Genomic DNA, 23,681 nt, shown 5'->3' with positions numbered 1-23,681 from the left:
TAGGGAAAGCAACCCAGATGCCAGGCAAGCAGAGACCACCCCTGTAGCCCAAAGCACACCAGAATTATTGAAAGTAGCCAGTTTGGTAGTATGCCATTTCCCCAGTACTGCCTTGCCTTTCCCGCAGAAATCCCAACAAAGGCTCTGGCCGGGGCTTTCTCCCTCACTCCTCCTCCTGCCTCTTGACCAAAACCTGGTGCTTTCCACTTGGCTCTGTGTGGTTTGTGTGCCCCCTTCTATTGAGAAATGTATGTAATAAAAATCTTTCAATGGCATTAGACTCTTCATGTCGTCACTCAGTCATCTCTATAGATTTAAATCCCGTGGATACCACTTACATTATTTGGTAAATAGGTGAATTTATATTGTCTTTAGTAAAGGAATAACATAATTGATTACCTGGTAAAATTACCAAAATGGCTTTCTGGGTTAAGAAGGCATAATGTCAATAATCTCTAAGGCAGCCTCTAAATTTCCTTTGAAAACACTGATGAAGGCATTAAGCAAAGCATGAACAATGACTGCACAGTGGTAGGAATAAGCAAACTTAGCCTCCCAAGAATCTGAAGAACTAGATTAAACAAAAATGTCATTTTAGCCCTGAAAAGAAGATAATGCATTATGAAAAGGGGAAATTTTGAAAAAGAAAAATGATAAATTCTGAAAATAAAAATATAATGATTAAATTGAAATTTTAAAGGGCATGAAAAATAGAAATAGAAGCAGTTGGAATCATAATTAGTAAGCTAGAACTTCTGAGCATAATGGAACAACAGAAACCAGATCTACTCCCTTGCATTCCATGACTAGAAAACTAGATAAAATGTATGAGACAACTATTTTCAGGTATTGAAAAAAGGAGCAACTGAGAAAAGAAAAACAAATGAGATGAGTTCTATGAGTGCCACACCTTACTGCTCATGGGCCAGAGCACATGGAGAGGAACTCAAGCAGAACCCAGTGATTTCACTGGGCTCAGGAGACCAGAGATCAGAATTTAAGGAGTCACAGAGGAATAGAACTTTCAGGGCAGAAATCAGAGAGGGGAGAGCTGCAAAGAGAAAGTCTCTGAGATAGTCAGAGTCTTTCATTGAGTTTGATTTGCACACGTGTGAGAGGAAATTCCTGAAGGCTAGGGATAGAGGCAGAAGGGGTTGGAGCTGAAAAGCAGTAAAACCTGACAACCGCCAATGCACACGAAGAGCTGGAAATAATTTGTGTTTCCACCCACCAAGTGGGAAGCCCTTAATACACAGAACATCAGTTAGAATCTTCTAATGTGTTTATGCCTTAGTAGTAGTTCTATATTAACTATAGACTAGCTAGTGTACTTTATCCACACCAGCAAGCCTGAAAAGCAAGCCTTAAAACTTTCAACCTGATTCCAAGTAATTTAATTATGTATCATAATGTCACCCTTTATTATCTAAAGGAGCACAACAAAATCTAGCACCCAGAAGGTTCAGCATCCAATAAAAAACAGGCATTCAAAGAAGCAGAAGGAAAAATCAGTCATTAAAAACAGATCAAAATGACAGACATAATGGATTTGGCAGATGGTGATCTTAAACAGTTTTTATAATTATCTCTAAGTACAAGAGGATGGAGGAAAATATGAACATGATGGGAAGAGAAATGGAATATATAAAAAAGACCCAGAGGGAACATCTGGATGAAAATGATAATATCTAAAATGAAAGTCTTACCAGTAATAATTAACTGATTAGACACTGCAGAAAATTTAGCAATAAAAACTCCCAAACGAAACACAGAAAAAAATGAATAAAACTCCAATGACCTCAGGGAAAATATTGAATATATTTGATTTATTAGAGAGAGGAGGATATGCAGAAGGTGATGGACACAAATATGTATTTGAAGAAATCATGACTGAAAAATGTTTCAAATTTGATGGCAAATTTAAGTACAGAAATTCAAGAGGTTTAATCAACCCAAGTAGAAGAAACATTAAAAAAAAATTCAACAAGGTACATAAAAATCAAATTGCTGAAAACCACTAATAAAGAAAAAAAATCATAAAAGTAATCAGAGGGGGGGAAAGGCACATTATATTCTGAGGAACAAGGACAAGACAGACAGCCCACTTCTTATATGAAAGTCTGCAAGCCGGAAACTAGTAGAATGACATTTTTAATGTTCTGGAAGAAAAAAATCTGTCAGTCTAGAATTCTATAACTATAAACAGTATCTTTCAAAAATGAAGATGAAGTAAAGATTTTTTGCAGATAAACAAAAGAGCTTTTGTGGCCAACAGTCCTGAATTAGAAGAAATAATAAAGTTCTTAATGGGCCAAAGTGAAAACATACCAGATACCAGAATGAAATTTGCATCTACACAACGGAATGAAAGTGCCAGCAGTGGTGATTATGCCAATAAATACACAAGAGAGTTCATCTAATTTTTTAAAAGCTCTTTAAAAGATAATTATTCAAAGCAAAAATAATAAAAATGTCTTGTGGTGCTAAAACATATACAGAAATTATGTGTATGATAGCGCTAGGACAATGAGCATGAAGTTGGTGGGGAGCAGAAATGTTAATTGTAAGTCTCTTTCAATATAAGTAAATGATACAATATTAGTTTAAAGTAGACTATAAGTAAAAGATAAATATTGCAAACTTTAGCCACTAAAACATAAAATAATTTTAATAATAAACGAATAATGGATATAAATAAAATAAAAATTCAATCTGTCCCAAAGGAGGCAGGAAAAGAGGGGGAAAAAAAAATAAAGGACAGAAGTGACAAATGAAAAACAAGCAATAAGATGGTAGATTTACCCATTTTACCATGTTGATAATTACATTGAATGTAAATGTTCTAAACACATCAATAACCATGCAGAGATTAAGATAACCCTTCAATGAGAATAAAATGCAAAATTTTGGGCTAAGTATACAGAAACTTGCTTAAGAGAATATATATTTCTTCATGTAAAGGAATTGCTAAATTCATGTGTAAGACTATATAGCCCCAAAACATGCCATTTAGCTCATGAATATGGTTTAAGCTTTTATTTGGGAAGAATTTACACAAATGTTAGAGAGTAAGAAATCTGAAAATTTGGAAGGAGTGAAGTTGTTATTTTGTTTTGTTATGATTTTCAGGATCATAATCTGTTAAGAATTGGGTGGTAATCATTTTTACAATTTTAGATTTTGCCTGTCGCTAAGCAGGAGAAAAAAGAAATAGTTCATCTGTTCCATTATTGGGATACTTTCCAGATACATTGAATTCCCAAGGCAAGGCTGTTGACTGAGAATAGCTTCTAAAATAGAAGTTTTTTGGACTATTGAGCATTTCTTGACCAGCTGCTTGGCAGCTAATGGGTGATAAATTCAAAGATTTGAGGATTTTTCCAAAGGACTTTTTTTGTAGCAAAGTAAACAGATTTAAACATTTGGCTTAATAGTATAATTTAGACTAAATATATATGACACAAAATGAATTTTAATTGATTTTATATTCCACGGGCTGTGGAAGTGTGGTCTAGCAGTCTGAGATTAGAAATGCAAGCCAAAATTATTGAAATTCTTTGGCTATACACATTAATTGCTTTGCCTTCTAACACTTTTATTATTTTCTTTTAAAAAATTTTTATCTTTCCTGAATATTACAGAATTTAATTTCTCAGTAGTTTATCTGCCCTGAAAATAGTCACCGTTCATAAAACACATGCATGGTTGTTTTCTCTCATATTGTAAATGATATCCTCAATGTAATTCTTACTTGATTTTTTTATTCTTCCAGAAAGCATAAGAAGTTAGAAAACTTTAAATATTTTAGATGTCTTCTGTGATTTCTTCTTTCTCTCTCTTTTACAAATTTAAATATCAGTGTTTCTGATAAGTTCAGATTAAAGAAGGAAAAACGGAAACAGGACAGGAAGCCATCATTAAAGATACAAAATACAAATAGATTTAAATGAGTAGCGACTAGCATAATTATTTGCTAACTTTTCCCCTAACTGCTAACAAGGCATAATGGCTAGTGAGTGTTTGTCTTCCAAAAACACTCTTACTATTTCTTAGTACATGAGAAATTCTGGCTTGAAGTTTCTGACTTCTGTTTAATGTCTAGTTATGGCTGAATTAAAGAATAAAGTTGCTAAATTTTTCTTCCATGCTGTACTGAATATGACCTTTGGAGCCAGACAACTAGTTTTCAAGTCCTATCTCGAGTGCAGGAGTTTTCAAAATGTACTAGCAGTCACATGAAACCTATCTAAGAATAATGCTGTAAGAAAAATGTTGAAGACATTTAGATATGGGCAAGGTAAAGTTAATTTTATTTATTTTGTTGATTCATAATTTACATGTGAAATGTATAGATTTTAAGTGTACAATTCAATTAGTTTTGGTAAATATATACATGAAACTAGCGCTCATATAGGGATATAGAAAATTTCCATCACTCCGGAAACTTCCTTTGTTTTCCTTTTCAGCCAATTCATCTCACCCAGAAGCAAACATTAACATTTTGAGATCATCAGCATAGCTTAGCCTCTGTTGTTGTAAAATTCATATAATTGGAAATATAATAAGTTATCTTTTGTGTCTGGTTTCTTTTGTTCTGTATAATGATTAATCCATGTTATCAGCGTATTGCTGAGTAGTATTCCATTGTTTGGATATACATGATTTGTTTATTTTTTTGTTCATTTGGGTTGCTTCCATTTTTTTGACTATTATAAGTAAGGCTGCTATAAACATTTTTTTACAAGTCACTTTGGTTGTATATATTTTATATATCCTGAATTGGAATTGCTGGATAGCTGTATGTTTAGGCTTAAAATAAATTGCCTAAGAGAATTCCAGAGTGATACTACGTTTTACAATTCCATTAGCAACATATGAAGTTCCAACTGTTTCTTCCCCTCCTAAATATGTGGCATTGTCATTAAAAAGAAACTAGCCATTCTAGTGGTTGCATAGTGGTAACTTACAGTGGTTTTAATTTGTATTTTCAGGATGACTTATGGTGCTTAGCATTTTTTCATGTGCTTATTTTCAGTTACATATCCACATTAGTGAAATGGCTTTTCAGATCTTTTGCCTATTACTTTGTTGGGTTATTCAAGTCCATTTTTTTCCTTATTTTAGCACTTTTTAACCTGGTATAAGAAATCATTGCCTAATCCAAAGTCATGAGGATGTTCTCTTGTATTTCCTTAGAAGCCTAATAATTTTAGCTTTTACATTTAGGACCATAATCAGTCTCAAAGCAATTTTTGTAAGTGGCTTAAGGCCAAAGTCTAGGTTAGATGTTTTTACATAGAGATATCAAATTGTTCTAGCAAGATTTGCTGAAAACAAAACAAATGAAAAGAAAAAAAAAAAAAAGCCAGCCTTCCCCCATTGTACTACCTTGGCAACATGGTTGAAGATCAGTTGAGTACATGTGGAGGTCTCCTTGAGGTCTCTCTAGCCCGTTCATTTGCCTTTGTATCCGTCCTGATGCCAGAGCCACACAGCCTTGATTACTATAGCTTTAGAGTAATTCCCAAAATCAGGTGATGTAAGTATTCCAGTTTTCTTTTTTTCTTTTTCAAAATTGTGTTGTCTATTCTAAATACTTCGGATGTAAATTTTTGAATTAGCTTGGATATTTCAACAAATTTTCGCTGGGGTTGTGTAGTTGCTAGAAGAATGAAGGAAGGCTTGCATCTTAATAATATTGAGTCTTCCAATCCATGAACATGGTATAGTTCTCCATTTGTCCATATTTACAATTTCTCTGAGAATTATTTTGTAGTTTTCAGTATAGAGAGCTTTCACATTTTTGTTAATTTATTCCTAGATATTTTGTTTTGCTGTTGTTTTATATTTTATTAGTTTAATTTAATTTCTGGGTGTTTTTTGCTAGCAAATAAAAATACGATTGTTCTTTGTATACTGTGACTTTGCTAAAGTTGCCTGTTAGTTCTAGTAGTGTTTGGTTTTTTTTTTTTTTTGATAGGTTCCTTGTGATTATTTTTATAAACACCAAGTTCTTTTGTGAATATAGTTTTGCTTCTTACCTTATGACTTTTATGCCTTTTTTTTTCTTTTTGAAAAATTTTATTGGCTAGGACCTTCCATAACATGGTAAATAAAAATACTAATGGTGGGCTTTCTCACCTTGTTCTCAGTCTTAGGGGGAAAAAGTCAGTATTTCACCATGAACTTTAATATCAGCTATAAGCATTTTGCAGATATATATATTATATATATATATAATACATATTTTTTTTTACCTGAAACAGCTGTATGTTTTTAATCTAAAGATTAGGCATACAGAAAACATTTATTCCCATTTAAAAAATAACCCAATTGATGACATTTCCCCTTCTGTTCCTATGTGAGGAAATTTTTTTTCTTGAATAGGTGTTGCTTTTTTTGCCTCCACTGAGATAATCCAGTGATTTTTCTTTTGTTCTATTAAGCTGCTGAATTATATTAATTTTCTAATGTTGAATCTGTTTCTCATTCCTAAGAAAACCTCTACTTGGTTATGAGGTAGCACTCATTTTATTATTGTTTGATTCAGCTTGCTCACATTTTGTTAAGGATAACTGCGTTCTTGTTCATAAAGTAAATTGGTTAGTAATTTTCTCTTCTTACAATGTTCTTGTTAGGTTTGGTGTCAGAACTTTTCTGGCACTCACAAAACGAGTTAAGAAGTGAGAGTGCACATTAAACATTGAGGTAGTGGTAACAAAGCCACATATATGTCTTATTGGACATCCAATTCATTTTGGTTTTGTATTTTGATGATTATGTGTTTTGAAAATCCAAAATTTCATTTTGAAAATCCAAAATTTCAAAGATACATTAAGTAAACTCTTTATATTGTGCAATATAATCCAAACACTTTTTTCTCTAGTATAAACAAATATCTTTTTTTTTAACTATTAAGAAGTTAGGTGTTGTTTAAGAAAACAAATACATTTGAACACTGTCTGAAATATGATGACATCTGAAAACATGCCTTGGACTGCTGTTTAATATGTAAATCTTAATCTGTGAGTTTTCTGAATATAATAATATTAGATTGATAGGAACTAGGCAGCGAGAGGATTTATGACAGCAGATTCACGGACTCTGCATTCATTTCAATGTGTGTTCCATCCTGGCACCTCCCCTGACCAACTGGATTGAGAGCTAGCATTTTAAGTACTCTTAATTCATATAGTCCTGTAGTAAATAGATACCTGCACCTCTCTTCATCCAAAATGGCAGTCTGGGAATCTGAAGATAAATACAGAATGTCGGTAATAAGGATGAATATGGCAGATGTAAAACAGATACTATATATATATGTGTGTGTGTGTGTGTGTGTGTGTGTATATATGTCTGTATATGTATATATATATACACACACACACATAGAAGTGTAGACATTATAGAAGCAAGCCAATTTGAAGTTTTAAATAGAAGCAGTTAACATAGTGAGATTCTACATTGCTTATTGATGGAAAATGCCTAGTTTTTCTTTAATATACTCTGAATAAGCTATACATAGTTTATAAAAAAGAACCAGAATTTGAAGTTTTCGATATCCAGGGAAAAGCAAATGAGAGAACTGACTGTGTGACTTAATCATTCATATTCAATCACATTATTCCTTTGTTTTTCTCATTCAAACAATAAATAGCATGTGAACACTTGCTATGCTCAGTTTCTGGGCTGCAATTATTAAAACACACAAACACACAAATAGAAACAACACAAACTTCTCTTTATTTTAGGTTCCTATCAAGGAAGTTCTTGAGCAAACTCACTACTTGGCTTCCTATACATTTGGAATAAGATGTTATAAAAGAGTTTTATATGCGAAGAGGGTGGAGAGAACAGAAAAGTTCTGACAGAGAAAGAAACTTATGTCCAGAAGCTTTGATTTTTCATCATTGCACTGAATGTAGGAGTATTATTAATTCTTCACCTGTTAATGTAATTGTATTGGATAGAGTATATATACTGTTACAGTATAGTTTTTTCTAGTCTTTCAGATCATAGACCCTAAAAAGAATGTTAAAACTATGTATTACACATCTGTTTGTAGCATGATTCTCAAATGAAAATCAGAATGTTTTAGGTAAGGTTCCTGGCCTTAAAAAATTACTACTAGTTAAAGATTCAAAACATACACCTTAAATGTAGAATAAAACATGGCTTTTAAAATGATGAGCTAGTTATCATAGTTTGACATTAGAGTATCTCCCTCACCTTTTCCCACTTCCTGAATTGCCTTTTTTCCCTTTCTGTTCACATTTACTTGTGAAATTGTTTCCATCAATCAAATTGAGAAAGGTGACTGTCACTCTGAAAACGGTTCTAGTGCCTTCTATCAGAAGTTGCTGCCTCCAAAAAAAGCCTTTCTTGACAATATAAATGTAAGTGCATCCATCTCCCTTTCTTTTCTGCACCTTCAGTCTCATTTTTTTTCCAGTCCCTATCCTCAGTCTGCAAGTGTTCTCAGATCTCTTTTGTTCTTAAAATTTTTTTGTTCCTAAGAAAAAAATTTGTTCTTGAAAAAACTCCCAGAACATGCTTTTTGCTTGCTTTCTCCTTACAATTTCTCCCACTTATTGCCCAAAGTCTTTAAAGAGTGCCATATTCTTGCTAGTTCCATTTTCTCTCTCTTCGTTAATTATTCAGCAAGTGTGTGAATTTCATTCTAGCCACTGTGTTGAAACTCTTCTCTTGAAGTACAATGATCTATTTTACTTACGACTTCTGCAGGTACAAGTGACAGAAGCTATATTCATCCTAGACAGAAACTATATTCATTTGTTGCAAATAAAAAGTATATTTACCTTAAAAAACAAATAAAGCAAACAAACAAACAAATTAAAAAAAAAACAACCTACAAAGCTGAAGTTACCATCAGAGTTAAAATGTGTCCCTCTCAGAAAATCTTTCTGCTGTGGCAGGGTGACCCCTGCCATATCACAATTTACAAGTCTTTTTGCAATTTTCAAGTCCCAGAGAATGAAGAAGTCTCATTCCTGATAGCTACTGCTATCATGTATGAGGGAGAATCCCATTGGTTCAACTCAGATTGTGTGTGCTTCTGAATAAATTGCTGGGACCAGTGGCATGCTTTTAGGGTTGAAGTGAGAGATGGAGTAACTCCTACTTAGAACCACATGGATCGATCAGAATCACTATGTCATGTGGGTCACCGAAGAAAGCGATATGTGGTAGGGGTGGGGAATTTATGTCTCGTATTCCTACTGAGAGCCCAGGTCTCAGCGTCACCTTTAATCTCTGTCCAGCACTCAAACCATTGACCAAATTTACCTTCTTGGAAACATTCTCCATTTGTTTCTATGACAAGAAGATTTTTGGTTTTCTTCCTCTTTAACACATAGAAAATATCTGAGGGTTTATTTGTACATTCTCTATTTTTTTTTTTTTGTCTCTGTCTAAAGTTATCTACACCACATTTCTATTATCAACTCAATGTAATTAACTGCCAAATTTGAACAATTCTGTGTTTGCCAAAGGCTAGAAAGTCTCCTAGGCTCTTCAAACCCAGAGTTATCAAAACAAAATTCAGAATCTCTTCTAATGTTTGCCTCTTTTCTATATTTTCTTATCTTATTGAGAAGAGTTTCCAAACATTCAGTAAGAAATTTTCAAGCAGTCTTAGGAATACTCTTCCTTTACTTTGAGGTCATTAACCTTATACATCTGTGCCTAGCAATGTTACATGAGCTTTTTTTTTTAAATAGAAGGATAAGTAGTTTTTAAAACATATAAAAGCGATTTGTGACAAGGAGTGGAGGATGTTCTAGGCAAACTAATCAGCATGGATAAAGATACTGAATTATTCATTATGCTCAGAGAATTACAATTACTCCATATGACTAAATCATGGGCTGCTTGTGGTTGAGGCCAAAAAGACAGGCATGGAGCTAAACTGATGATCCGTGCCTGTTACACTAATGAGGCTGAGGTTTATTCTGCAGGCAGTACAGGATGAATGTGATAAGAAAGTGTTATTTAGATTTCATCTCTTAGGATACCTTATAACAGCCTTATAACAGAGTATGACTCCCGATTACTCCCTCCCATCCTGTGGAGCATTGATGTCATTCATTTCACCTCTCCATATTCCATAATTACCTAATACATTGTTATTTTTCTCTGTTACTTTACACAGTTATTTTTAGATCAGTGAAGAATAAAGAGATGCTATTTTTGCCTTTTCCAGTATGCTTCCGTTCTTTATAAAGATCAAAGTTTTTGACCAAGTTTTCCTTCTGCCTGAAGAATTTCTTTGCACATTTCTTGTGGAGCAGGTTTTGAGTAATGAATTTCCAAGAAAGTCTTTATTGTCCTTCATTTTGGGAAAAATAATTTCCATGAGTATAGAATTCTAGGCTATTGATTTTTTTCTTTAATGCTTCAAATGTTTTGTTTATTTTCTTCTTGTTGGCGTGGCTTCTGCTAAGAAATTGGCTGTAATTTTTGACCCTTGTTTTTATTTACATGAAGTATTTTTCTTCTCTGGTTTCTTTCAATATTTTACCTTGCCTTTGATTTTCTGCTATTTGATTCTGATATGTTTAGGTGTTTAAAATTTTTTGTTTGTTTATTTTGTATTTGTCTTGCTTGGTGTTTTCTGTATTTCTTAGATCTGTGGTTTGGTGTCTGTCATTGAGTTTTGGAAAGTTCTCAGCCATTATTGCTTCAACTCTTTCTTTCACTCTGTGCTCTCTTTCTTCTCCTGGTATTCTGGCATTCTAATTATATCTATGGTATGTATATCTTTTGAAATTACAAATCTTGGCTCTTGGATGGTCTGTTCTGTTTTCATTATTTTCTTTTTGCGTTGACCTATCTTCAAGCTCACTGGTTTTTTTTTCCTCTGGTGAATCTACTGCTAAACCCATAAAAAGCATTCTGCACTTCTGTTACAATGTTTTAATTTTGAATATTTTCTTTGATTTTTCTTAGAGTTACCATTTCTGTTTACTTTACCCATATGTTCTTGCACATTGTACTTTTGTGTTTGCGATCTAAATTTGGAAGTCAATATGAATAGTGTGAAAGTCAAGGAGGTAGATAAGTTTTGTTAGGACAAGAGTGAAGACAGAGAGAAGAGGACTTAGAACAAAGCAATGCAACCTATCACATTTAGAGATCAGACAGAAGAGAAGCTGCCTGAAGGTACTGAGCGGAGATATTTAGAGAGGTGGTGGGAGAATGACTCAAGCTGGGTGCCACAGAAGTCAAGCTAAAGGCAGGAAAATATTGACAAATATGTCAAATGTTGCTAATAAGTTCAGAAGAGATTTGTAAGTGCTTCACTGAATGGCAGCTTGAAGATCATTGGTGAGGCTAACAAGAGATGTTCCAGTGGAACGGTGGGATCAAAAGTCACATCGGAGAAGACTGAAGAGCAAATGAGATGCGAGAAAAGGAAGGAAAAACAGTAACTGTGCAGCCAACTCCAAAAGTTCTCCTTTGGAGGGGAGTAGAAAGGTAGGAAAATAGCGAGGAATGTATATGGGCTCATGAATTTTGTTTAAAGAGGGAAGTGTTACAGAATTTCTGAATCCTGGAAGGGATCAAGTAAAGAGGAAGAACTTAAGAAGCAAGACAAAAATATGTGGGCTCTTGAGAGAGAATGAGATTATGGAACCAAAGATGGCAGGTGGAGAGATTTTCTTTTGATGGAAAGAATACTAATAAAAACATCATAATTAATGGAACAAAATTGATTACAGTTTGCAGGGTTCAGTATACTCTAAAAATAGTTCATATTCCTTAAGGAAGGAGGTTGGATGGGGGCTAGCTTGTTGTAAGGAAGCCAGTCATAGTTAAAGAGCTGAGATGGTTGTGCTCCTGAACTAGAAATCGAGAAATTTGGAAATTTAAAATTTATTATGACATCAGGACTTCAGTGTTCGATGTTTCTACTTCATCTCAACACCGGGAGTTCTTTAGTATTTTTTGAGCATCTGCTGTATGCCCCATCTTGGATGATAGCTAGATACTTATTTTGGCCTGCTTACAGCTTATAGCAGCCAGAAAGCAGAGCTATTGATCACCTTATTTTATGGAAGAACAAAATGTGGTAAAGAGACAATAAGTTACCTAAGGTTGTCGGGTTAAAAGGAGGCCAAGAGGATCTAAAAATGAATGTGTGCATGATTTCAGCTCCCCTTCTGGATTGCAGGAGTGTTGAAAAACAGAAATATATCATAATCAGTCAAGTGCTTTGCACTCTTTTCTGAATAAAGTCCCATTATGTGTTTAGGATGATTTTTTAAAATATGATAATAGTGGAGCTATCATATATATCTTGAAAATTTATGTAACTGGAAACAGGAGTAAAAAAGAAATTTATCTGCAAATATTCAGTATTTCTCACAGAATTTGCATGGATCCAACTTTATTTTCCAGAGCCATCCCTCCTCCTGTTCACAGCCATCTGGTTTCCTTCTACATGCTGCTATCTCAGTAAAGCTAAAGGAACACACTGAGCTTCTGGGAGCAAATCAATGTCTCATTATCCTTAATGTGTGAAGACGAGACTACTGACAACGATCGCAGTCTTTGTCTGCTGAGAGGGTTGAAAACTCGTGTTTACATAACAGAAAATGTTTTCATATAGAAGAGAAGCGATGGGCGTACATGGCTGTGGATGCTGTGTCTTAAGATGGGAACTACACTTCCTCTCAACATGTAAACTTAGCATTTCTGTATGTAGGGGGCTGGGGGGCTGTTGCTGAGAATATGGGGGGAATTGAAAGAGGTGTGTATTTATCAAATTCTTCAGAGTGTTTGATAGAATCTGGGGGAATTTATAGATAGGAAAATAAAAGCAAGGAGGGAAAGATGTGCACAGAGTAAGTCCCACTTTTCCTTCCTCCCTTCCTCCCTCCCTTCCTCCCTCCCTCCCTCCCTCCCTCCCTTCCTTCCTTCCTTCCTTCCTTCCTTCCTTCCTTCCTTCCTTCCTTCCTTCCTTCCTTCCTTCTATCAGTACCCACTATGCCAGGCACTGTTGAAGATACCATTGCTAGACCAGTGGAAAAAAGAGATAAGGTTCCTGTTCTCCTAGAATATACATTCTAGTGGAGGAAGACATAATAAAAAAATTTTTAAAAATGAGAAGATGCCGGTGGTAAGTACCATGCGGAGAGGCAAAGTAAGTCACTGTGATTGAGTATGACTGGGTGACTATGCTATTTTGATGGTTAAGAAAGACTTCTCTGAGGAGGTGACATTTAAGTAAAGAATGCACTTACAGGAATACCTCAGCTATGCACAAATTAGGTGGAAGAGTGTTTCAGGCAGAGAAAAGCACCAGTGCAAAATTCTGAACAAATTTTGGAGCTGGGAAGGATAGAGAAGATAAGTGAAGATGCCCATAGCTTGTAGATACTGGGTAGATGGGATGAGATGAAGTTAGAAACGTTGGCAGGGACCAGATCTCATGGGGCTCTACAGGACAGAGTAAGATGTCTGCTTTTTTTTTTTTTTCTCTGTGTGCATAACAAACCTATTGGACAGTTATAAGTAGTCAAAGAAGGTAATCTGATTAACTCTGGGAGATATATGTAGAATGAGTTCTTAGGAAGCAGGAATAAAAGCAAAAAGAACCTAGGAAAGTCTCACACACTTACCTTCATATAGTGGAACTGTATGTAAATTTTTACAGAAATTTTTTGAAAAGATTATTCTGCTAAAGATAAAACATGGTCACAAAAAAATCACAATTCTGGTCTATATCAACAGTATATAAAATTATTAAAACATTGATCAGGCCACCCAAATATGTCCTGCTTTGCATTCCCATGGGTGTCTAAGTAGTTCTCAGGATCAGATACATGAATATTTGCTAAGTTGGTCCACAGTATTCACACTGTTATCATAAAGTCTCCAGTTCTCTGTATTTCTTAGATGCATCATAAATTTCCATTTGTTCCCTTGCCTGAGGCTGTTAATACTTTAGTGACATGATTTTAAGAATGTCAGTGTGCAGTACACACTGTATGGCCTCAGGAAATTGTGCCCAGCTGTAAAAAGGTGTAGGCTATTACATTTTTGTAATTCATAGTGAGACTCTTCTATTTTGTAAGAATGCCTACCGAGAAATGTCTTTGTTTAAGACACATGGACACCTGGAGTTTGAAAAAACATAACAAATCTGGAAACTGGAGCCAGAAGAAAATATGTTTTGGATATTGTTAGAATTATATAATAATTGTAAGAGATGAAAAATATTTTTAGGCTTTTCTTTTATGTTTATCCTTGACAATCAGCAAACATTTAATCATTGCCAACTATAATAATAAGCAAACATTTACTGAATATTCACTATGTACCAGACACTGGTTTTGTAGTCATTATCCTAATTAATTTTCCTAACATTGTGCTTCTAACCACTATTCTAATCCCGGTCTGCCAATCATGTGCTGTATGCTCTAAGATGTCAAGAATAAATGAAGTTGTCAACCTTACTGAGCTCATACTCCGTCAAACAGATGATAATTACATTGCATTTTGCAAATACTCTAATAGCTTTCTATAGCAAGGATCTGGGTTTGAGTTTAGTATATTCCATGGCTGGTTCATGAATGTTTGAAAAATCTGGGAAAATAGAACAAATCTGACAGAAGTTACTATGCATGGGAGATTTGGGATTTTTAACCTAGGGAGGACAGAAGCATGTGTGCGTGGATGCTTGTAGGAAAGAATAGAGCAGTAGAGTGGGATAGTCTAGTGTGTGTTCAACATCCAACATCATGAGTTAGAGATGAGCTTTGTGGAGAGACATGTCATAGACAGAGGGAAAAATCTACATTAACAAGGAGCTTAATGAGCCAGGAACAAAGAAGGGAAGCTTTTGAGTCGAATGACAAAGATATTTGAATACACAAAGGCTGTTGGTAGACCCCGTGCTCAAGGCTGCTGCTAAGAATTAGAAGAGAGAACTCTTGAAGGACTTAGATGCAGTAGAACTATCCCTGTTCAACTTTCTTCCCATCCTTGATCACATAATTAGGGAAGGCAGGAAGGGAACCTTGTGAATCACACATCGGCTTTCTGGGAAAGCAGTGTTTGCTGTTAGAAAGTGGTCACTAACTTTCTCTTTTCTCCTTGTGGGAAGGGAGGAAGAAAGGGATACTTTTTTCCATCTTAGCAATTCCACACTCTCCTCCCAAGCCAAGCACAGGACGCTTCTAGTTAATCATTCACAGATTTGGGGAGTTTGTGTGAAAATCTGCAGGTCCATTCTGGAAGAGAGGGTACTTATGGGAATGACAGCTAATCCAGGCAGAGGATAGAGGTGAAAGAAGGGAATCTGGTAAGGTTTCATGGATAATATGCCTAAACTCCTCTTGAAACGCGAGTTTAAGGTGTCCGGGTGATAAACAGAGAGGACATATCCAGCAGGGAGAATGGTTTGGCTACAGCAGTGAAATTACCGGGCAGTTAATCTCCAGGAATTTAATGTAGATCAAAAGAGAAGAAAGGATGGGTGGCAAATCAGAGACTGAAGAATGAGGGGTGTTCACATCATGACAGACCTTACATGCTGCACCAAAAGTTTTGAATTTTCTCATACAGAATAGGGTCACAACAGATTTCCTTCTTTGTAATTATTTTGGCAGAAGTTTTGAGACTAGGTTAGTGTAGGAACTATTAACCCAGGGTCCAGGAACTGCTAGGAGGATTAAGAATGGGATTCATGGATATATGATTATTTTTAAATCGTAGGCAAATTGTCCTGTGTAAGAGCATATGTACATTTTTTGTAGACCGAGTAAATGTTCCTATGCTCATCAGAGAAAAAGACTCACTGGATTAAGGTGAATGCTTTGAGAGTCAAGGAGACACTTTAGGTGGCTGTTACCATAATAGAAGAAATAAATGATCAGGGTCTAAACTAAACAAATGAAAATATGGAGTGCCTTTTTGGGGGAGAGAGACTTGACAAGGTAGCGGATGAAGGATGCCAGTTTTGACACACTGAATTTGAAATTCCTGGTGAGGTCTGCTATTAGAATATTCAGTTAGCACTTGGATTTATCCCTTGGAGTCATTTACAGGGAGATCTAGATCGGGAAAATATATTTTGGATTTATGAGAATATCCAAAAAGTTGGGCATGCGAAAAATAAGTGATACAAATGATCTGATATTATATCCGAGGTGCTTTGTTAGGCAAACGTATTGTTTTCTTCTGCTTCCCTCTTAAGAGCTGGTCGTATTCCGGGCCGTATCTTGTCCCTTCCTCTCCTTCCCCACCCTGCAGATTTTTACTTTTAAGTCTCAACTTAAGACTTATGTCCTTTATTGATGTTCCTTTCTCTCAAAGTAGATGAAGCCTGAAGAAAATAAATTTTATTTTCCAGAGTACCTTGGGATTTATTTATTAACTTCTTACTTTGACAATAGCATTGAAGTTCTCACTTGCTTTTGCAGCTGACATGTGAAACTGAGCATGAACATCTCCAAATACCCCTCTTTAGAGATGTGAGAGAGAGTCCAGATTCCCCCAGAGAGCTCATCTGCAGAAAATTGTTTGCCACCTCTGAATAAGTTTTGTGAGCACACATAATACAGATTTATTATTGATTTTTTTTTGTTCATTATTGCGCAAGGATACATTTCTTAAAAGGGCATGAAAGAAGAAAACATGTGCATATTTCTTTAGAATTTTGCAACAAGAAGTTTCAAGAGAAAATAAATATAAATGATTGAGTAATTTGACAGCAATGACTAAGAAAACATTTTAAAAATTAAAACATAGATATATACCTGATTTTTAGTACCCCTTCATGTCTTGGCAGTAAAATTGAGTGGTATATAAAATATTTGGTTAGGATCATAACTTGAAGCACCAATTTTTAGATCTCACTTTGCTCCCTGCCTTGGGACCATTTCTTACCAGATCACACAGGGCAGAGACACTAGATTACCAAGACAAGGCTAATTGGGGATCTTCCTAAGGGTGATGAAACTTGAGTTGGAAGATCTAGATGGTCTCTTTCTACCCACAAGTCAGTAGAAAAAGTCATTTGTCCTTTTCTTCTTATTTCTTATTTGTCCTTGTACCCATATTTTTTATATTTATATAGATGAGGGAGATTCAATATGTTTTCCCATGATAGAGAATCCCCAATATAATCCGTAATAAAGATGAGTGGTATCTTCCCTTCTCATTTCAAGCGTGCTGAGTGGCAGAACTGAGAAATACATTTGAAATTGCTATGTGTTGCGAGCAACTGAAGAGATATGACAACACAGCACAGGAAATCAGGAAAGACTATGAATTATCTTCTTATTTTATTTGATATTTGGGATTTTTGATTTCTTCTGCTCTTACTCATAACTATAAATGGAGTATAACCTTTAAAAATTGTGAATCACTGTATTGTACACCTGTAACATATTTTACAACTCTCAATACAAAAGAAAAATAAATTAAAAATAGAAAATATTTTCAATATATCTTTGTCATTAAAATATTTACTTTTATCTCATGGTTTAAATACATTTTAATAGACCCTCAGAGCTACAGACATGTCTCATTTTATTTATAGAAAATACCTACCATATAATCCAAGCAGGCAAATAATTATTTTCTGAAATAAAAAGATAATTGCTTTTACCATCACAAATAAACATGTTCATACAATTTCAATAAATACTATAAAAACACTAAAACCTAAACTATGATATAAGTCTTTTGTAGGAGAGATTACCAAAAGCAGTTGGGATTAAAATTTTACAAATCTAATCTAATCTATTACCCATTTTGTAAGTTATAAAAGGTAAATTCATATGATTTTTTTCTCATTATTTAATTTTTAAAACCATATAGTATGTATCTAAAAATAGTAGTTAATAAAGCTAATAGCATGATAAAAGGCATGATATTACTTCATTAAGCATGTATAAGAGTGTGTGTGTGTGTGTGCGTGTGTATGTGTGTGAAAGCATGTGTTCTGCATTTGAGAAAAATGGAAACAATTATGTATTAAAATTAGGAATAACTGTAATATTTTGTTAAATATAAAATTTCCCTCTGTGTTTAATGAAATGTATATATCTTTACACATATACACATATAATATACGTATATTGCATATGGATATATTGTTACTAAAACTAATTGACCCATAAGCTATAATGTGACCTTTATTTTGTTACACATTTACAGAAAACATTAAACATTTTATAAGAAATGAGATTAAAATTTGACTACAGTTGGAATTAATACTTCATAATATGATTTACTAAAAATAGGTTTTAACTGTCTCATTGAGTAATGCACATCAAATGTGAACAGTAGTCAGAATAGCTGAAAATAATTGCATATATTTAAATGTGTTTTAAAAATCAGTTTTAATGTTTGATGGTTTTACCCATGCTTTCTTTGTTTTGCACTCTTGGGGCTTTTTTTTCCTTCAATATTGGTACACAATCTGATCAGGCAGTTGAATAGGCTATGTCATTAAGTCCATCCTTTCATTTGACATTTTGCCATCTTCCCACTCTCCACTCTGTCTGAATTCATAACATACCAACAATAGTTAAAATTTGCTATCTCGTGATAAGTTTCCATCTTTAACAGAATATTTATTAGAATGATTTATTTTATGGCTTGTGTTCAATCTGTTCAACATGACTCATCTTCTCATGACCTCAACCAACATGTGGAGAATGCATTAAAAACACAAATGCTAGAAATAAATTCCTGAACTCCTCCCCTTCAATTACTATGCCCTCCTTCACACCACCTCAGCCGTTCACCCCCATAGCAATGTTCTTGCACAGACCCCGTCATGACCGGTGAGTGCGACTGCTTCATAATCTGAAGGGGTCATTCATTGATCTCATTATCTTTTCACTCCTCACTTCCTTGATATTTTCTTTGCCTTCCTATCTGACTCAAATCCCACTGTCCATCATAATAGTGGTTTCACTGAGTTACTGCTCAATTCCCTTGATGTCTTTCCCTTCATTAGACTTGCTTGTCAAAATCACAACCCTAGTTAAACCCTATTTTGCATTTGCACCCAAACAACTGAGTGTGACTGGAGAAAAGCACACAACCACAATGACCTTTCTCAGCTCAAATCCATCACTGTAGACATCTAATGGGATCTTTATGTCCCAGACAATTATTCTAAATTTCCTAGTCCATTGACTCTCCATTTTTCTTAAAGAACTATTTCAAAGCCACTCTTCATATGTCATTTACAACACCATCTCCCCAGTCCTCACTCAGCTCATGATCTTTCTTCTTACTTTACCCAGAAAATATAAGCAATTAGAAGACAACACTGACCTATGAACATTTGCACATATATTCTCTGTCTTCCTGCCTACTTTCACTAGAGGTGAAAAGATTCATGATTCTATTCAAAATCAATTCTCACATTTTGCTCTGAGCTCTGGTACCCTACTGCATTCAAGAACATCAGTCCAGCAATCCTCCCGTTTTTCTCCTAATATTAACTCTCTAGTGTTGGATTAGTCCATTAGTATAAAAATATGCTGTTATCTCTCCATGTTAAATAGAACCTTCTCTTGACCTCACTTCTCATACCAGCTGTTGCCTCATGTGGTCCAGCCACACAGGTTTTCTGTTCCTCAAACAAAACAAGCCAATCTTTAAATTAGGGCTTTGGCACTAACTGTTCTCTCTACCTTGAATTCTCTTCCCCTACAGTTTACAATGTTTGACTCTTTCTAATCATTTAGATATGCATTCATTTTAAAGGTTATGTCAGTAGAGAGGCCAGTCATAACCTTCCTAATTTAAAGCACCCTCTCTGTTAATCTATTAAAACTCTATTTATACACCCTTTTTAATTTGGGACATTTTCCACTATCTTATGTTGCTTGTAGAGTCGTGTATTGGTCTGTCTTCTCTCTCTACAACATCTGCTGAAGTAGGTATTTTACCTGGCTGTTCTCTACTGTGTGTCTAGTATAGTGTCTCCCAACTTTTAAAAATTACACTCCATGTAGAGTCTTTAAAGATATTTTTCCTTAGTCATCTACACCCTGTGAAATTTTAATACTTCAATGTATTATGGCCCTTTGGAGGTTTACAAACTGCATTAACGCCTGTTTCCCCCTCCTTTGGACCAAATTTGTCTCCTTGGGGGCAATATTGCCTTCCTTGAGCATGTATGATCTAGAAGAATGTCTGATATGTGCTTTGGTGTATATAGTCTATACACACACAGACACACAATGTATTTTGCATATTGTATGTATCTTACATATTTCATATGTAAATATACATACAAAATCCATTAAATTAATTTTTAAAAAACATTCCCTTGAAAGAAGGGAACTCATTTCAAAAGCAAATAAATAAAGGATAATTCATTAAAGCATTATTGAACAATTATAATGGATATAGTACTGAGGAGTAGGGGCAGGAATGCAAACAGTAAGGCAGAAATTTTCTGGGAGAGAAGTGTGCACAAGCAACTGAGTGCAGTACAGGGTAGGATAAAATGAATGCACAGTAGAGGCTGAAACACGGTTCTGAGGGACCACTGGGGAAGAAGTGATTGACTTAGAAGGATAGGGAAATACCCACTGGAGGGAAGATTTCAGCAGACAAGAAAATGGACTTTGCCTAGACAAGAAAAAGAATCCTGAGGTCCTTAGATTCTTGCTTGAGAAACTCTGTACCAGCAAATAATCCTGGAAAAGAGAATGGAGGACTTAGTGATGGCAAGGATCTTTTTTTGAATGTTATTCTGTTGGCATTAGTAAGTCTTTGAAAGTTAAACTACACAAAGATTCAAAAAATAAAAGGAGAAATTATCACTCTAGTTTTTCTAGCTTCTTTTAGAAGGAGAAAATCTGTTGCTGTTTAGCATTTCATATTTAGGTTTCCACGTTGCCACCAGATTAATTTACCTAAAATGCACATCCAACTATGGCAGTTCTCTATTTAAAAGGATTCAGTGACTTCACAGCACATGCCAGATAAAGCATTAGTTCCTGAGTTGAGAAGAGGTTCTTGATCTCCATAATCAAGTTGAATCTTATCTCTTATCATTTCCTGCCTCAAATGCTATTCACCAGGAAACACTAATTTCTTGTAGTTTGCAACATTGGAGCTTGCTGATTTCCATCTAATTTTCCAGGAATGACAGCTCTGGTAAGATCTATTTAATACGGAAAATCAGTATTTCCTTCTGGACAAATCTTCAATACAGTCCTTCTCCAAATAGTAACTTTGGTAACAAGAAGACATTTTATAACTATATCAGAGAATTGGAATAAAGATTAATACCTGTTCTCTGATTCACACTGGAATAGCTTTCAAAGACATTCAAATTTTTCTTTCATATGCCACTAAGATGTAATTTTTGCTTTGAAAATGTATAAAGTATGACTATTTTTGTAGAAGATTGTTTACTTTCTTAACATTGTTTTTAACAGTGAAATATACCATACTTGTGAAAAAGTAAACAGTACTCGAACACTTTAAAGAACAATTAAAATGCTACTAAAACCACCACCAAGGTTGGTAATTAACATCATACTAGCACTTTTGAGCACACTGAGTCTCCCTCCTTAACCATCTTGGATGTTATAATATTTCATTTAATTTTCTTCAAGATTTTGGTTTCAGTGTGTGAACATGTAAATATATACTGTTTAGTTTTGCTGGATTTTGCAGCGCATATTTGCAGTCATGTAATAAGTACTCCCTTGTGTTGGGTTCCTCTTGTTCAATATTATGTTTATGACACTCATCCTGTTACATGTTTGTGCTGTTTCCTGTAACTGTGTCCATTCATTCTCAATGCTCTGCAGTATTCTGTTGTGTGAATATACCATAATTTATTTATGTATATTACTGTGGATGAATTTTCGTGTTATTTCTAGTCTTTGGCTATTATAAATAGTGCTTAATGACATTTGCCTATGCTTTTGTAGGGAAATGTAAATATGCATTTTTGCTTGATACTTACATTGGAGTGAAATTTTCCGGATCATGGGGCATGCCTTAGTAGGTGCTGTCAAACAACTTCCCACAGCTGTTGAACCAATTCCAGTACTCCACATGGTCAAAATTAGGTACTATTGCCTGCATTTTTTATTTCAGTTATTCTTATCAGTATGTGGTTATATCACATTGTGGTTTTAATTGAATTTCACTCGACTAAAAAAGTTGAGAAACTATTTATATTTATGGGCTATTTAGATATACTTTTTGAAGTTCCAGTTCAGGCCTTTTGTTATTTTTTCATATTGAGTGTATGTCTTATTTTCTCTATTGTATGCTTGTTATTTTTATTAATTTGCTTTGCCATTCTCTACTATTTCCTGTTTTTATTTATTTTTTTGAGTTGAAATTGCTATACTTTGACTGTACTTTTTACAATGGAAGCTTCTATCACTGATTTTCAACATTTCTTCTTTATAAAATATCCTTTTATTTTTGAGTACTCCTTTAGATACATTCCACAATATTTCCTTTGCTATATTTTTATTATAATGCAATCGCAATATTTTCTTCTATCTATTGAGATAACTCTTTGTGACCTATTACTTATTCAGAAATGTGTTATTTGACTTACAAATATTTAGGGATTTTCTAGTTGTCTTTCTATTCTTTACTTCTAGATTAATTCCAATGTTGTCAGAAATTTCAGTTGTTCAAAATACATTGTCTTGCTTTATTGCCCAGCTTGTGGTCTATTTTGGTCTATGTTTCATGTACACTTGAGATTGTTGCTTCTTTAGAGGTGAAGTGTCTTTTTTTCTGTTTGTAAATAAGATTTTCTCTTTATCTTTGTCATTAAGTGTTTTGCTATGATGAAATTTATTGTCATGTTTAGATTTATTGAGATTTTTGAACCTGTTATTGGTGTATTTAATCAATTTTGAGAAATTATTGCCCAATATGTAATCAATATCGCTCATGCACCATTCTGTCTTGTCTTTCCTTCTGGGATTTCAGTTACACATATATTAGACTTTTTGACTATATCTCACAAATCTCTTAGGCTATATTCTGTCTTCTTTATAATTTTCTTTATTTTTCAGTTTTTATATTTTCTCTTAACTAGTATCTGATTTCACTTCTTCTGTTTTTTGCTGTGTTCAATCTGCTGATTTTAACTCTAAGTATTGTTTATAGTTTCAGATTGCCAGTTTGATGCTATTTTAGAGATTCTTACCTTCTGTTTAGTCTCATTTTTTTTATTAATTTCATCCACCTCTTCCTCTATTTACTTTAATGTATTAATCATATTTATTTTAAAAATCCTATTCTTCTAACACAACATTTGATATTCTGTGGGTCTGTTTCTGTTTTCTCTTCTTTTTCCTTTTTCTTGTCCCTTCAACCTGACCTGTTAAATATATATATTTAACACATGCCACACATATTGTTTAAGGAATTACAGAGACAGTAGTCAATGTTATTTTCCCCTAGAGATAGTTCACAGCTTCCTCTGTTAAGCAGATATAATATTGTGATTACATCAGTGCCATTATAATTGAACTGAGTCGGGGCTAGGTGGTAGCTTTGGTTAGACTCAGATGATACCTGTCTTTATTTGCCTCACGTCCCTCCATCTGGCAAGAATTTGTCTCCTAAGAAGTGCAAGATTGTGAGAAATTTTATTCTGTTTTTCCTGCCCAGCCCCAGCTTGGTCATGGCCCTCA

At 34.4% G+C, this 23,681-nt stretch overlaps 1 long non-coding RNA gene across 3 annotated transcripts in view; it reads left to right on the top strand.

Annotated features, from left to right (window-relative positions):
• The window catches only part of LOC141579750 (uncharacterized), a 48,293-nt gene that overhangs the window by 5,023 nt on the left and 19,589 nt on the right, over nucleotides 1-23,681 (top strand). The window contains exon 3 of one of the 3 annotated variants that reach the window (XR_012511668.1): nucleotides 12,421-20,031. The exons of the other annotated variants lie outside the window; for them this stretch is intronic. This is a non-coding gene — a long non-coding RNA (uncharacterized LOC141579750). Of the gene's footprint in view, nucleotides 1-12,420; nucleotides 20,032-23,681 lie in introns of those variants that run through there. 3 annotated transcript variants of the gene reach the window in all.

This window comes from Camelus bactrianus, chromosome 14, assembly GCF_048773025.1.
Source record: "Camelus bactrianus isolate YW-2024 breed Bactrian camel chromosome 14, ASM4877302v1, whole genome shotgun sequence".
Classification (NCBI taxonomy): Eukaryota; Metazoa; Chordata; class Mammalia; order Artiodactyla; family Camelidae; genus Camelus; species Camelus bactrianus.
The sequence above is the reverse complement of the archived record's forward strand: the minus strand, read 5'-3'. Positions and strand labels throughout refer to the sequence as shown.